Source organism: Chrysochloris asiatica, unplaced genomic scaffold (assembly GCF_000296735.1).
Source record: "Chrysochloris asiatica unplaced genomic scaffold, ChrAsi1.0 scaffold00011, whole genome shotgun sequence".
Classification (NCBI taxonomy): Eukaryota; Metazoa; Chordata; class Mammalia; order Afrosoricida; family Chrysochloridae; genus Chrysochloris; species Chrysochloris asiatica.
The window spans coordinates 27,689,910-27,702,314 of NW_006408529.1; the positions used below are offsets into that span (position 1 = coordinate 27,689,910).

Below are 12,405 nucleotides of genomic sequence, written 5' to 3' on the forward strand. Positions count from 1 at the left end.
ATATTTGTGGACTTGGACAAATTGAATCATTCAAAGTCCTTTGGCATCTAAATCCTCAGAAAATCAACTAACTTTTAACTCAAAACACAACAGCAATGCACTGTATGGAGCTGGTTAAAATGAGGTATATATGTTTATATCTTAGTGGATTGAAAACAGCATTTCCCTCACCTGCCTAATTCACTATCCATTTTGAAGTGTGAATTTGTTCCTACAAAGGGTCAGGTAATACAAAAATATTAATTTGTTTGCCTGAGTTTACATTTCAAACCAGAAGAAAGACGCTGTTATTGCCTTTATCATGGAACATAGTAGTAATACTACACACATAAACACGAACACACGTATACACGTATACAAAAGACGCTGTTATTGCCTTTATCATGGAACATAGTAGTAATACTACACACATAAACACGAACACACAGATACACATACACAATCACAGAATATGATACTTGGCTACAAATAATCCAATAAATTAAATTCATTTTATCAATTTAATTTAATTTAATCTAATGCTAGATGAGAATAAATAACGATGATAAATTCTTTAAATGAAATCATAAAGGCACAGATAAAATGTTCATAGTTTAAAAAATATGAAGTCAGTTGCTGTCAAGTCGACTTTGACAACCTCATTTGTGTCAGAGTAGAACTATGTCTTAGAAGCTTCTTCTTAATTGTTAAGTGCATCGAGTCAGTTCTGAGTTGTAGCGACCCTGTAAAGGGTTTCCTAGGAGTGACTGGTGAATTTGAACTGCTGACATTGCAGTTCAAACCGACATTGTGGTCCAGTGCATTACCCTGCAGCTTGGCTGATATTTTGCAGGTAGTTTACAGTTCTTTCTTCTGAGGCACCTCTAGGTAGACTCAAAACTCTAAACTTTTGTTAACAGCTGAAAGCATTAACCAAATGCACCTCCCCGGGAGTCTGTTTTTAAAAAATATGTTGTTGTTGTTAAGTGCCATCGAATTGGTTCTGACTCATAGACACCCTGTATAGCGTTTCCAATGGTACAGAGGACTCAGCTACCTTGAGCTTAAAACTATATCAAATGAGTCAAGATATGAACTGGAAGAACTTTCAGTAACATTTTAACTGTAAAGTTAAACTAAGTGTCAGGCTGCTAACTTCTAGGTCAGTAGTTTGAATCCACCAGTGATTCAATGAGAGAAAGATGAGGCTTTTTTGCTCTAGCAAAGATTTACAGCCTTGGAAACCCTATATGAGTCGGACCAAACTTCACAGCACACTACCACCATCACCATTGCCACCAACTCCATTACATTTTGTTTTGGTTAAACACACAACATCTAAATGTAAGTGAACTCTTCCAGCAAGTATAAAACATACATTCTCAGAGATATGAACATATTTTGTCCTGGATGTATGCCAGTATGTTTTTCTTTCTTGGCATTACATAAAATGCTGTTATATCTTACATTCTAGGGCATATTGTTGTTGTTAAGTGTCGTCGAGTCAGTTCTGACCCATAGTGACCCTGTGTAGGGTTTCCAAGGAGCTACTGGTGAGCTTGAATCACTGGCCTTGCTGTTGAAACGGATTTGCAGTCTGGTGCATTAACCCACAGTGCCACACCAGGACTCCTTAGGGCATATTAGAATAATGAAATAAGGCATACCAATCCCACTGCCATCAAGTCAATTCCAACTCATAGTGACCCTGTAAGACAGAGTAGAAGTCCTTCAGAGGGTTCTCTAAGACTGCAAACCTTTATGAAAGCAGACAGTCTCATCTTTCTCCTTCAGAGCAACTGGTGGATTTGAATTGCTGACCTTGTGGTTAGGCAATATTTAATCCACTGCACCACCAGAGTTCCTTGAAATAAGACATATCATGTTTCAAATATACCAGTGGGTTTCTGTTGTTTTCTACTATGGGGAGTAATTAGAAGACACACTTCCACATTCTATCACCAATAAGCCACGCTTCTTGTAACTAATGGTAGCCATTGTGGTATAGAAGGCTAACCGTGTACGTAGTTTCTCATTAAGAAGCTAATTTAGGCAGATGAAGCCTATGACTTAACTAATTACAACCATGGCCATATTTTCATAGCAGTCATTAATCCATATTTACCCATTGTTATCTCTGGTACTATTTCATTAATTAATAGGCAAATAGAATAGAAAATCAATTTTAGATACATCAGATGTATTAAAATAAAAAATCAGTTTTTCAAGCGAGTGCCACTAATTGTTGTAGCAATGTGTACTCTCTCATTCCTTTAACTACTTTGACCCCTACACAAATAATTAAAATGCATATTAAAAAATCATCTGAGTTCCACGGTTGGAGCAGCAGCAGCGGTGGTAGCAGAGCGGGCCCTGGAAGTGGGAGACGCCCAGGGTGTAGCGCAGTGTAGGACAGGAATGAGAGAGGCAGGGATGAGGATGCCAGAATGGGGCGGTCCTGGCACCTGGGGCTATTCGGGAGCTGGCTGCCGCTGAGCGAGGGCAATGCGTCTTCTAACCTGAAAAAGTCTTCCATGAAAACTTCACTTATCAAAAATCAGTAATGCTATCTGTTTTCCTAAAAGACTGAACTAGGGGCTGTCATTCTGAGGACCCCATGGTTATGAATGTGCTTCAATTTCATAATGCTTCCTGCTATGGCAGACATTCTTGACATCTGGGCAGTGGATTCACAGATAGCATCTGATGTCTCCATACTTGTGGATTTCCTTTTGCCCACTAGGATATATATCCAGTTGGAAATACCTCGGGAAGCTACCATTTCTCATATTAAGCTGATGTTCTGGAAGCAAGTTCACAGCTACCCAATGTTTAATCTTCTAATGGAAATTGACTCCTATATGTTTGCATGTGTGAATCAAACTGCTGTATATGAGGATCTTGAAGATGATGTTTAAGTTCTCAAATTACTGACAAGGAGTGGTGACCCAAGCGAAAAATTAGAAAAAATTGGAGTCCTTATAGGAAAAGGTCTGCATGAATTTATGCCTTAGAGGATGCTGAAGTAAATTAATTCAGAAGAAGAATACGCCATTTCAGTGAAGGAAAGATTCAATTGCTTGTAGGATTGCGTTGGATGGACTGGCTAAAGCAGACATAGCCCCCAGAGCATGAACCTCCCAACCTTGAAAATTTAGAAGATTAACTTTATGGAGGAAAGTTCATTGTGGCCATTCATTTTGAAAATTGTCAGTACGTGTTTAGCTTTCAAGTATCTCCTAATATAAATCCTATAAAAATAAATGAATTGTCAATCCAAAAAGTCTGACTGTTCATGGGAAAGAAGATGAAGTTAGCCCCTATGACTATGTGTTGCAAATCAGTGGAAGAGTGGCGTATGTGTTTAGTGATCATCCACTAATTCAGTTCCAGTATATTCAGAACTGTGTAATGAAGAGAAACTCTACCCCATTTTATACTCATGAAATGCTGCAAGATCAAAAAGATGTATGAACAAGAAATGATTGCTTTAGAGGCTTCCATAAATCAAAATCCATCTAATCCTCCTCTTCTTTTACCACCAAAGAAAACAACAATTATTTCCCATGTTTGGAGAAATAACCACCCTTTCCAAATTGTCTTGGTTAAGTGAAATAAGCTTAACACAGAAGAAACTGTGAAAGTTCACACCAGGGCTGGTCTCTTTCATGGAACTGAGCTCCTGTGTAAAGCCATTGTAAGCTCAGAAGTATCAGGGAAAGATGGTCACATTTGGAATAAACCACTGGAATTCGATACTAACACTTGCAATGTGCCTAGAATAGCTCAATTATGTTTTGCTGTATATGCAGTTTTGGATAAAGTAAAAATGAAGAAATCAACTAAAACTATTAATCCTTCTAAATATCAAACCATCAGGAAAGCTGGAAAAGTGCATTATCCTGTGGCCTGGGTAAATACAATTGTTTTTTTTGTTTTTGTTTTTTTTTACTTTAAAGGACAGTTGCCATCTGGAGACATAATATTGCACAGCTGTTCTTCATTTCCTGATGAACTTGAGGAAATATTGAATCCAATGGGAACTGTTCAAACAACTCCATATATTGAAATTGCAACAGCTTTGCATATTAAATTCCCAGAGGAAAAAAAAGCAAACTTATTATTATCCTCCTTTCAATAAGATTATTGGAAAGGCGGCTGAGATTGCAAGCAGTGATAGTGTTAATGTATCAAGACAAGGTGGAAAAAGTTTCTTGCTGTACTGAAAGAAATCTTGGATTTTGTTGTTGTTAGGTGCCATCAAGGCAATACTGACTCATAAGAGACCCTATGCACACAGCAGAACACTGCCCGATCCTGGGCAAACCTCACTATTGTTGCCACACTTGCGTGCATTGATGCTGCCACTTTGCCAATCCATCTCAATGGGGTCTTCCTCTTTTTCTCTGTGTTCTCCACCTTATCAAACATGATATCCTTCTCCAGCAACTGATCCCTCCTGACAATATGTCCAAAGTTTGAGAGACGAAGTTTGGCCATCCTGGCCTCCAAGAAGCACTCTGGCTGCACTTCTTCCAACAGAGATCTGTTGGTTCTTTTGGCAGCCCATGGCACTATCGATATTCTCCTCCAACACCATAACTCAAAAGCATCAATTATTTTAGAGTCTTCCTTATTCACTGTACAACTTTCACAAGCATATGAGGTTATTGAAAATACCATGGCTTGGGTCAGGCATACCTTAGTCCTCAAGCTGACACCTTTGCTCTTTAACACTTTAAAAAAGGTCTTGTGCAACAGATTTGCCTAATGCAATACGTCATTTGATTTCTTGACTGCTGTTTCCATGACTGTTGATAGTTGATCTAAAAAGAATGAAGTCCTTGACAACTTCAATCTTTTCTCCATTGATAAGAATGTTGTTTATTGGTCCAGTGGTAAGGATTTTTGTTTTCTTTACATTGAGATGCAAACCATACCAATGGCTGTGCTCTTTGATCTTCATCAGTAAATATTTTAAGTCCTCTTCACTTTAAGCAAGCAAGGTTGTATCATCTGCATATCGCAGGTTGTTAATGAGTCTTCCTCCAATCCTGATGCCACATTTTTCTTCATAGAACCCAGCTTCTCAGATTATTTGCTCAGCATACAGGCTGAATAAGTATGGTGAAGGAATACAATCCCATTTGCACACCTTTCTTAATTTTAAACCATTCATGTCCCCATGTTCCGTTTGAACAACCACCTTTTAGTCCATGTACAGATTCCTCATGAGCACAATTAAGTGTTCCAGAATACTCATACTTCATAATGTTGTCTATAGCTTGTCATGATCCACACAATCGACATATTCAATAAAGCATGGGTAAACATCTTTCTGATATTCTCTGCTTTCAGCCAAGATCCATCAGACATCAGCAATGATATCCCTCGTCCCATGGCCTTTTCTGAATCCGGCTTGAATTTCTGGAAGTTCTCTGTCAATGTATGCTTGCAGCCATTCCTGTATTACCTTTAGTAAAACTTTACTGGCATGGGATATCAAAGATATTGTCCGATAATTTTCGTATTCCGTTGAGTCACCTCTCTTTGGAATGGGCACAAATACGGATCTCCTCCAATCAGTCTGTCAGATAGTTGTCTTCTAAATTTCTTGGCAGAGATGAGGAAGTGCCTCTTATGCCACCTCACTTTCTTGAAAGATTTCAGTTTTTACTCGATCAATTACTGGTGCCTTGCTCTTTGTCAATTTCTTCAATGCACCTTGGACTTCCTCCTTAGTGTCATTGGCTCTTCATCTTGTTACCTCTTGAAATGGTTGAATTTCAACCATTTCCTTTTGGTACAGTGATTCTGTGTAATCCTTCTATCTTCTTTTGATGCTTTCTGCATTCAATAATTTGTCCAGAGAATCTTTCAGTAACAAAAGTCGAGGTATGATTTTTTTTCTTCAGTTTCTCTACCTTGAGAAATGCTGAGCATGTTCTTCCTTTTTGGTTTTCTGACTCGAAATCTTTTCACAATTTGGTGTAATAATTGACTTTATCTTCTCAAGCTTACTTTTGAAATTTTCTGTTCAGCTCTTGGACCTCCTCATGTCTTCCATTTGCTTTAGCATATCTGTGCTAGAGAGCAAATTTCAGTGTCTCTTCTGACATTCATTTTGACCTTTTCCTTCTTTATTGTCTTTCTTAATGACATTTTGCTTTTTTCCTGTGTGATGTTCTTGATGTCATCCCACAAGTCTTCTGGTCTTCAGTCTTTAGTGCTTAATGTATCAAATCTGTTCTTCAGATGATCTCTAAATTCAGGTGGGATATATTTAAGGTCATATTTTGGCTCTTGTGGACTTGTTTTCATTTTCTTCAGTTTCAGTTTGAATTTGCATATCAAGTCAAGGTGGAAAAGTATTTCTTGCTGTGCTGAAAGAAATCTTGGATAGGGTCCCTTTTCTCAGCTATGTGAGAATGAAATGGATCTTATTTGGACTTTGTGACATAACTGCAGGGAAAATTTCCTACAGTCACTGCCAAAATGATTGTGTCTATCAAGTGGAATAAACTGAAGGACGTAGCTCACCTTCAGGTGCTTCTTCAGATATGGCCTAAACTGCACACCCACTCCCACCCCCGGGGAGGCACTGGGACTTCTGAGTTTCAACTATCCAGACAAGTATGTGGGGGAATGTATACTGTAGGTTGCCTGTGACAGATGAGTGATGAAGAGCTCTCTTAATATCTTTTACAACTGGTGCAAGTTTAAAAATATGAACCTTTCCTTGATTGCACCCCCTCTCGATTCCTATTAGAAAGAGCACTTGCTAATTGGAAGATTGTGCAGTTTCTGTTTTAGCATCTTAGGTCCGAAGTACACATTCCTGCTGTTTCGGTACAATTTGGTGTCATCCTTGAAGCGTATTATTGGGGAAGTGTAAGCCACATGAAAGTACTTTCGAAGCAGGTTGAAGCACCTAATAAGTTAAAAACTAAATAGTTTAATCAAACTGAATGCAATGAAGCTAAATAGAGCCAAAGGGAAGGAGACCATGCACACCTGTTTAAAACCGAATGCTTACCAGGAAGCCCTCTATGACCTGCAATGACCTTTGAATCCATAAGTCATCATCTCAGAACTCTATGTTGAAAAGTATAAATACACGGATTCCAAGATGAAGCCTTTTTGGTTGGTGTACAACAACAGTGTTTGGTGAGAATTCAGTCAGAGTGATTTTTTTAAATGGTGATGATTTACAAGATATGCTGAGACTTCAGATGCTGCACTTGATGTATTTACTCTGGAAAGAGGCTGGTCTGGATCTCTGGATGCTGTCTTATGGCTGTTTAGCAACAGGAGACCACTCTGGCCCCATAGCTGTTCTGAGCACAATTGCCGACATTCAGCTGAACAGTTGCAATGTGGCAACCGCTGCAGCCTTCAACGAAGATGCCCTTCTCAACTGGCTTGAAGAGTATAATTCTGGAGATGACCTGACTGAGCTATTGAGGAGTTTACCCTGTCCTGTGCTGATTACTATGTAGCTTCTTATGTTCTTTGGATTGGCAACAGACATAGTGACAACATCATGGTTAAGAAAACTGGTCAGTAAGTCCACATTGACTTTGAACATATTCTTGGAAACTTCAAGTCTAAATTTAAAAGATATTAAAAGGGAGAGAGTGGCTTTTATTCTTACCTATGATTTCATTCACGTGGTTCAATAAGAAAAAACAGGAAACAGAAAAATTATATCTGATATTACGATATATCTGATATTACGATGCACATGGGAATCTCTTTATCACTCTGTTTGCACTGATGTTGACTGAGCTCAATATTTCAAGGATTCTCTTGCCTTAGGAAAGGAAGAGTGAAGAAGAAGCACTCAAACAATTCAAGCAAAAATGTGATGAGGCACTCAGGGAAAGCTGGACAACTAAAGTGAACTGGATGGCCCACACAGTTTGGAAAGACTACAGATCTTAACAATCGGCCTTACTCCTAATGTATTTGTTGGTTTTGTTTCATTTTCATTTTGCACTTGCACTAAATTGAACATGATCCTGCCAGAGGTGTTATAAAGGGAATGAAATCCTGGAATTCAGTTAAATAAGAACAAAGCATTCCACAGAACCTAACCTGAACAATCCCTGAAGACCAGTCTCTGCTTTTTGAATGCTTGACTGAGACTCATCATGAAAACTGTTAACATTAAGGATAATCACTTCCTACTGACTTAGCATGCCAAGGATAGCTATTAGTGATTTCTATCTTCCTTCTTTCTGTCTTTCTAGTGTTTGGTACTTTTACAGAAAGATGTAAATACTTCTTTTCAGTATTGAGCTGGTAGCTGGTCTTACTTTCCAAACAAGGCTTTAAGGAAAGGTATTTTTCGCCCTTTCAAAATTGTGTAAACTACATATTATGATATAATTTGAAATTATGATTATTTTTCCAAAAAAGTAATCTGAATTTTGTTCCTACCCACAACTGACTCTAAATGCTTGTTGTTTTGTGATTCTTTTGAACCTTTTTTTAGTCTGCAGTTCTCTAGCTGAAAACATGCAGATAATTTTATATTGAGTACTTATTTGTTTATAAACTTTATATTCATAGCAGCAAGTACATTTCAAGAGGAGATGCACTTTAATGCCTGCTGACAATACAATTAAAACTTCTCATCTAAGTTGGATGTCCCCAAAACCTTGATAAGAAAACCAATAAAAGTAATCTTGCATCCTGTGTCCCATTTCTTAGAAGTATAAAAGGAATGCAAATTAAGTCAATGAAAAACCATGGGCAAAATATTTTAATGGATCATCATCAAAGAGAACATAAAATCCTCTGTTCTTCAAATATCTATTACATTTTATTTTTTAATTTTCTCTTTTTAATCTTGCAGAAATCAGTAACTGAAGGACTGGCTCTGCCATTTTATGCAAGCTTTAGACAAATGTGACAGCCCTCTATAAAACTTGAAAATATAATTTACTCCAGATAGTTCTCTTAACCTTTACCACATTATCACTTCTCTTGCTTCCCCTCGAATCCTCATGTGGCTTCTTTGTACACTTAGATTCAAAGGTCAATTATTGTATTCGACTAAGTTGCCTACCCCCTTGTCTCTCATGTTGTACTCACTCCCTTGTCATTGTTGTTGTTGTTAAGTTTCATTGACTTGGTTCAGACTCAATGGCACTTAATAACAACCTGTACAGGGTCTCCAAGGTGTGGCTGGTGTGTTTGAGCCACCGGTCTTGAAATTAACAGTCCAGTGCTTATCCTACAGTGCCACACCAGGATTTATTCTTCTTGCTAAGTGCCATGAAGCCAGTTCTGACTCATAGTGACCTTGTATAGGATTTCTGAGGAGCAACTGGTGAGTTTGAACTGCTGACCTTGTAGTTCAAACCAACCTTGCTTTCCAGTGCTGATCCTATAGTGACACACCTGGTACTCATTAAATTTCACTCTGTGTCCTTCTTCCCACTACCTATGCAGCTGAATGTGCCTGGAGAGAAACATGCAGCTACGCTGTCTGGCATCACTCTATCCTCATGTCTATAACAGAAATGTCTATGTGTTCACCGGATCCAGTTTCCTTTTCCTTTGTGCACACAGCTTGACTGCATTTTAAAATCTCTTTTCTAACGTGAAGTCCTGGAATTGATCCAGTGAAATGTGGGCAAAAGTGATTTATATCACTCCCTGGTCTTACTCCTAAACTTCTTCTGTGAAGCTGTCCAGATCTCTTGCTTTGTCTGCCAGACCCATGCAGAAATTCACTGGAGAATTTGAAGTTGGGGAATGGGGTAGGAAGGAGATGTGTTTTGAAGATACTAAATACAAGAAGTGTGTGGAGTGTGGCTTTCTCTCATTCCCCTTCCCCGTCCCTGCCAAAACATTGCTCAGATGTGACAAGGTAGAGAAAAAAATGAATAAATAAAACCTTTATTTTACAAAGTTTCTGAGATTTGGGGGTTGTTTGTTAGAACCATTTCCTACCCTGATTAATTAAATTGCGACAAGCCATGCATCAAAACAACCATGCTACATTTCTCATGCCTCTTCGCACTGTCCTAAATTATTTGTTCACACTTTTTCTCTCTCTTCAAACCTCTAAAACCCTTGTCCTTTCACTCTCTGCTGGTATCTTGCTTCCTGTTTGGCTGAGACATGAGAAACAAACATCAGATAACTACAACTGGTCACTGTTATATGTCACTTAACAGCTCTTTGTTCATATGCTTGGTCCTCCCTCCTGTCAGGCAAACCTTCCAAGTGTGTACTTGGCCCTTTGCCTTCTCACCTGTCCAAGAACATTGCTCCAGCAATTCCCTCACCTTTCTTGCAAACTCAATTCTCCTATCTTTTAGATTATTCTTATCAAGCAACTGATAAACTGTTATTTCTCTCACTTTTAGGATAAAACTCCTAACAGTAGTCACCTATATTTACTGTCTAAGGAGCTCAGGTAGCATAGTGGTTACGAATCGGGCTGTGAACCACAAGGTCAGCAGTTTGAAACTATCAGCTGTTCCGGGAGAAAAATGAGGCGTTCTGCTCCCGTAAAGAATTACAGCCTTGGAAACCCTGTGCAGGGTCACTATGAACCAGAACTGACTCCATGGCACACAACCACCACCATATTTACTGTCTGCAACTCTTTTTCCAGATTTCTAAAAACTACTTCAATCATTATTTGTCCCCTTCAATCAAAATCAAAGGTAGCTGCTCTTCTCTACCACCTGCAAATTCTGTGGTAAATTCTTAATTTAGCTGCAATAGCAGCAGCATGTAGCATGTTTGGTGGATCCTTCTTAGTTGGCTCTCCAGATGCTGTGTTCCCATGGTTTTCCTCCTACCTCACTCTCTTCCTTCTCAGTTCTGCCTCAACAAGCTAACTTCTTATTTTGGGTTACTTGAAATTCAATCCAGGTTTCTGATCTCTGTCTAATTCCTTAGGAGTCCAATACAGACAAAAAATTCTATAAATATAATCTCTATATTAAGAAAAGGAGTCCTGGTAGTGCAATCATTATACACTAGGCTTCTAACTGAAGGTCAGTGGTTTGAACCCACCTTCCACTCCATAGGAGAAAGATATGGCAGTCCAGTCGGCGTCTATAAGGATTGTTGTTATTGTTATATGTCATGCAGTTGGTCTCTATGCATTACCCTTTACACAATAGAACAAAACACTACCTGGATCCAATTGCAGTTATATTAGAGCCCATTGTTGCTGCCATTGTGTCAACTCATCTTGTTGGAGGTCTTCCTCTTTATCGCTGACCTTCTACTTTTCCAAGTATGATGTCCTTCTCCAGGAACTGGTCCTTCCTTATAAAATGTCTAATAGATGAGAGTCAAAGCCATCCTGGCTTCTAAGGAGCATTCCGGCTATATTTTATGCAAGACAGACTTGTTTGTTCCTCTGGCAATCCATGGTATTTTCAATATTCTTTGGCAAACCATGATTCAAATGCATCAATTCTTCTACAGTTTTCTTTATTCATTGTCCAACTTTCACATGCTTGTGAAGCAACTGAAAATAACTTGGCTTGGGTCAGGCATACCTTAGTTCTTAAAATGGCATCTTTACTCTTTAACATTTTTATAAATCTTTTGCAAAATGATTGGTAGTTTGAATTCTTGACAGCTTTTTCTATTGATCATTGACTATGGATTGAAGCAAAATGAATATGTGTGCATTTGTATATGTGCGTGTGTGTGTGCTGTGCATATATGTGTGCATATATATGTGTGTGTGTGTGCATATGCATATATATGTGTATGTTGTATATATATGTGATATATATATATATATATATATATATATATATATATTCTCAGAAGTACAATTAAGTGTTCTGGAATACTCATACTTTTCAATGTTGTCCATAACTTGTCATGATCCACATAGTCGAAACCCTTTGCGTAGTCAATAAAGCACAGGAAAACATCCTTCTGATATTCTCTGCTTTCAGCCTAGATCCATCGGACATCAGCAATGATATCTCTCATTCCACGGCCTCTTCTGAATCCAGCTTGAACCTCTGGAAGTTTTCTGTCAATGTATGATTGTAGCTGTTTCTGTATTACCTTTAGCAAAACTTTACTCACTTGAGATATCAAAGAGATTGTCCAATAATTTCTGCAATCTGTTGGGTCACCTCTCTTTGGAATGGGCATAAATATTGATCTCTTCTAATCAGTCGGCCAAATAGTTGTCTTCCAAATTTCTTGGCAGAGATGAGTGAGTGCCTCTTGTTTTAAAATTGGGAAAGGTGTGACACAGGGTTGTATTCTTTCACCATACTTATTCAACCTGTATGCTGAGCAAATAATACGAGAAACTGGGTTATATGAAGAAAAACGTGGCGTCAGGATTGGAGGAAGACTCATTAACAACCTGCGATATGCAGATGATACAACCTTGCTTGCTGAAAGTGAAGAGGACTTGAAACA

The 12,405-nt window shown here is 38.4% G+C and overlaps 1 pseudogene; it reads left to right on the forward strand.

Annotated features, from left to right (window-relative positions):
- Window positions 1–2,606: 2,606 nt before the first annotated feature.
- Window positions 2,607–7,923, forward strand: LOC102834737 (annotated as a pseudogene).
- The last annotated feature ends 4,482 nt before the right edge of the window (window positions 7,924–12,405 follow it).